A 5,058-nucleotide genomic window follows, 5' to 3' on the forward strand; every position below is an offset into this window, starting at 1 on the left:
TATTTCTTTTCCCCTTCTGCTATTGGTTTCCTCGCTATCTGATCCTGAGCAGCGCTGCAGCTCGGCGCTCCCCTGCTTTTCCCCAGCAGCTTGACAGGGAATGAAACGCAGACACCCAGCGAGACAGGCTCAGGCTTCTACAAAGCTCCACTCCCTCCTACCGCCTTTGTCCGCGAACAGCAACTCCTCCAACTCAGCCCGTAGACACAAGTGAACCTCTGCATCAGCACTTTCCTAATGGCTGCTTCGCCCGAGTCCTTCGGCCCTTCTTCTTCCTCTCCCACACCTCAATGCTTCCGTTTGCTTTCACCAAACGCAGCCCCACCGCAGCGATGCTCCCGGCTCAGCCCCCACCCCCGGGGGCTCACAGCCCCACACTCCATCACCGCCCTTTCTGAGCTCCTTCCACGAAAAATCAATGGCAGGGACGGCTGCCCTGCAGCCTTTGCTTGGCTTTTGGCTGCTGTAGGGGCAGGGCTGGAAGGATGCTTCTTTTTATGGCGGGTGGGGATTATTTTATTACATATATATATATATATATATGTATTTAAGGTTGGTCTGAATCCAAGTTTATTTCATGGTGGTGAGTGATTATTTGAGGCCGTATGGGAGGCTGTGGGTGTCTCCGGGTCACCCTGTCCTTATAATAGCAAGGCCTTTGCGGAAAGAGTCAAAGCTCTGGCTTCTTCCCCTGGGAGGGCAGAGGGTGGGCTCCAACCCAGGCTGGCCCCCAGCCAGCAGGAGACGCACTGCAGCCCCCAGCTGGAATATTTGCTGTATTTGCCTCTACGTTTGGTCGCCCACAAGACCCAGACCACCTTCCGATTCTTCCTCTCCCCCTACATTTTGAGATCACCAATCCCCCCTCCTCCTCCCTCGGGCATTATGCCCCCTCGCCTCTCTGCCCAGCTCCCATCTCTCCATGGACATGCCCTGTGGACGCTCATGTTTCCTGTTGCTGTTTCTTTCTCTCTCCAACACCTCCAAGCTCAGACATGAGGCCAGACCTTGCCACGCTGCCTCCTTTCCTTTTCCACCCCACGTTGCTCTAACCTTGCCCTATTGCCTGCACCAACCCCACGAACACTGAATTTTAACCAACACTTTGTAAATGCCTGGATGGGAAGAGATGCTCTGGCAGTAGCACACCCAAACCCCAAGTGATGCTCAGCTAACTACATGCTAACTCTGCTGTTCCCTGCACCCTTCAGCAACAAATACAGTTTATCTAGCCTGGAAATTGGCTTCAGGGAGGTGGGCAAGGCATCATCCTCAGAATAGGCTGCAGGTTCCCCATGCCCTGGAACAGTGCTCTGGCAGAACATTTCTCCAGGAAGGAAGCCAGCAGGACACCCTTTGGATGTAGGGACAGGGGGAACCACATGCACCTTTGGGGTCTGCAACCCTTGGGGTCAGCTCAGAAGGGGCCAAGCATCCTGTATCAAGGGGTCAGATACAGCCATGCCAGCTTCACAGCCATCAAAGAAAGAGATGGAGGGAGAAGGGGCGCAGCATGCCCTAGTGGGGTCCCTGCAGCCCCCTCCTCCCTGGAAGCCCCTTCCCACCACCCCAGAGCACCAGCACTGCGGCTGCGCAAGGTGATGAGCAGCGAGTCAGCACAGAGCCATTAGGGATAATTTAATCAAGACGGATGGGCTGGTTGGAGGGCTGCTGCCCATAAATCCCACGCTTGCACTGCATTAGTGTCAGGGCTCCTGGAGGAGGAGGGGGAGTGAGGCTGCGAAACATGCTAAGTCACCCGTCCTGCTGGTGGCATGGGGTCACAGGGCAGGGCTGGGAGCCTGGGGTACCCAAACACATGCTGCAGAGGAACCCAATCTGCTGGATCCATCCCAGATCCAGGCTGGCACCTTGAAGTGATGTTCTGCCAGTGCACCAAGGGGCTGCAGGATGCCCCCACGGGGTGCCAGCCCTGTTCCTCCCCACCCTAAATAAATATAGCCATTGCCCATGCTATTAACAAGCTTTAAGCATTCCAAAGATGGTGAGGGCACCCAGTAAGGGGGCTGACCTGCTGCAGAAGACTTATGTAATAAAGGTGGGAGCTTACTGGGGTGTCATCCACGGAGAGCAGATGAGGACATGGACAGATGCTCACACTCAGCCTTCCTGTTCAGAGCACCCAGGAGCTGTCATTGTGAAGAGCTTGTCCCACGAAGAGCCATGCAGCAGATAAACCATTCCTACCCCACAATGTTCAGCACAGCAGAAAGACATCGGTCCTTCTACCAGCTGACAAAACAGGGTGCTGCTCGCAGCCAGCAAAACTCTGCAGATTTTGCTAATGAAGCACTGCTCCATCCACTTATCAGCTGGATTTGTCCCCAGTTCCAGCACCGGCACCAAAGGCAGCACTGGCATCCCCAGGGTGGGCTGGCCCGGTGCTGTGGGCTCAGGCTCTGCAAATCAGGCACTGGGATCTGCTGCCGCCCTCTGCATCTGCCATGGGATCACACAGCATCCCCAACTGGTCTCACCACTGCAATATGAGCCTTCTGTGTGATCAGCTTCCTTTCATCCACCGGAGCTAGTTTCAGGGTCCCTGTAAAGAGGCCCAGGCCACATCTGTGGGATAAATGCTTGAGGAGACCTCAGAGAGGTGGTAACCTGCTCCTCACCTGCAGATATACAGCAGAAAAAGAGCTGGTCTGGGGAAAGCATCCCTACTTGGCATCCTGAGATCTGGACAGGGATCATGCCACAACACGATCCTGCCCAGCAAATATAGGACAAAGCAAGAGGCTTATCTGCAGCTATCGTGACCTTCTGTGGTTGGGGGAAAGGATTTGGGGCAGCAGCTGTGATCACCCAGACCTCGTGCGTAAGTCCAGGTCTAGCTCGTGCCCTGGACCAGGAGGGACAAGCACATCTCTATGCTGTCAGATGCCCCAAAAAGCAAAGCCCTCCATCCCCTCAGTGCTCTACACCACCATCGCTCAGCTCCCTTTTGCTCACCCACAGCACAGATTATTTTAGGACAGAGAGGAGCAAAGAGCTGCAGTGACCAACGGATGCTCACTGCAGAGCAAGGACTACGCACCCCAGGGAGCCAGCAGCCAAAAAGTAACCAACGAAACCAACCCAAAAGCTTTCCCAAAGGGCTCTCTGCAGCTGCTTCCTTACATAAATGGCCTCAGGACAGCACCCCATGGACCACCAGCTGCTGCGAAGACAAAATCCACCCTGTCCTGAGCAGACGTCACCTAATCAGCACGTTGGCTTCCAACCAACGCGGTCTTGGGACACGCAGTAAGCATCTTATATAACCACCTCTGGATGGGGTCGGATCCAGTTCAGCCCCGTGATGTCCTCCTGCGTAGGGAGGCACAAAGGGTCTGGTGGAAAAGCTGCTTTCCCTGCACAGGCCCACTGCATGGCCACGGGACCTCCTGGCAACTCATCCCCACTGCTATGCTGAAGGAGATAATCAAGGGTATGGAGAACAGCCACCCTTCCCCAGTGGCACAAAAGATGGAAGAGGGTCATAGCGACAAATCCTTTCCATCCCATATTTTTTTGTCCTTCAGAACTTGATAGCTGGGTGGGATGTGGAGATAGAACCTACAGAGCCCAGCACTGCCCAAGCACAGAACAGAACCTTCCCCTCTCTTTTCCTCCGTTCTGGATGTTGGATAAGAAAAGACAAAGTGGCAGAAGGCTTCCTAGAGCCTGATCCCAGGGGGTGTCCCGGGTGAGCAGAAGTGGCTGTTCCCCACAGCACATCCATCTCTTCCCCCATGGTGAGGGAGAATTGAGAGTTTGTTTGTCAGGGAGCAAACTGTGCCTCTCCCTGGGGATCTTCTGCCACTGTTCCATTAAAGAAAGAGAGGAAACAGCATTTTAAAAATCCAGTGCTTAACAAGACAGCTGCAGGGAGGCTACTTGACTGATTGAGTTTTTACCTGGTCCTTACAGGCAAGCCAAGGTACTTAACATAGAAATGAGGTTTAGTCACAGCAAGGTGTTTGGGATTAGAGCTGGCTGAAGAAACTCTGATGGAACTACGTTCCTCCAGAATATGCACTCCTATCAGAGCTGAAATGCTTTGTGAGATTGAATAGGTTTAGCCAGAAGTTCATTTTCTAAAGTAAACCAGGGAGCACAGAAATATGCTGAATGAAAAATTGTGCTTTTTCTTTCAAGTCAGACTGTTGTGTGTGTTGGCTATTCTGAAGTCACGCATTACCCTGAGAAGAACTTGGAGAATTTGTTTTGTCTCTAACGAAAAATTTACCCAAACTCAGCAATTCCCCACTCCCTGCTGCTAGAATTGAAGACATTTATATCTTTGCAAGAGATGCTTGCTGCGGACTGCAATGCCAATGATACTTGATAAAAATGAGCTGTCAAAACCCACCTGGAGAAAGCCTTAGGAGACAAGGGCAGCCCACCAGGACTCTGACAGGCAGCGAAATTGCAAACAAAGCAATGATGAACCTCTTTAAAGCAAACCCATAGCAGCAAGCAATGATTCCTCAGCAAGCAGCTCCTCTGCAAAGTTGGACATCGTTTCCATTGGATAAACGTGCTGACAGAGCCCTACGTCTGACCCAGAAACATCAGGGTTGGGTTTTACCAGGAGCTGTGATCCCACCCGGGTCAGACTCACATTGGGCTCCGGTTTGAGCACTGAAATGGGGATGAGGATGGCCTGGGGCTCCACCTCCAAGACAGCACCTGGAGGTCAGGGAAAGGCTTTGGGGAGCAGCAGCCTCCTGCCAGCCCAGCTGGGTGGATCTGGGAGGTTGGAACCAGATGATCCTTAAGTTCTCTTCCTTCCCAAACCACTCCATGATTTTGCACAGCTCCGCATCACACAGACACAGAATCATGTAGGTTGATCCTCCTGCATCAATACCCACTCACTGCTGCAGAAAACCACAGAGATTTGTGCAAGCAGATCTGGGGTGCCTATGAGCTATCCCTGTAATCCCAGCTGCATGCCTGGCCATCCAAATGAAACAGTGCTCTTAGGGTTCTTTTGGTTTTGTTCCATCCTTCCCTTGCTTCGGGATCAGAAGATCTTTATGAATGACT

Source organism: Meleagris gallopavo, chromosome 16 (genome assembly GCF_000146605.3).
Source record: "Meleagris gallopavo isolate NT-WF06-2002-E0010 breed Aviagen turkey brand Nicholas breeding stock chromosome 16, Turkey_5.1, whole genome shotgun sequence".
NCBI classification, from domain to species: Eukaryota; Metazoa; Chordata; class Aves; order Galliformes; family Phasianidae; genus Meleagris; species Meleagris gallopavo.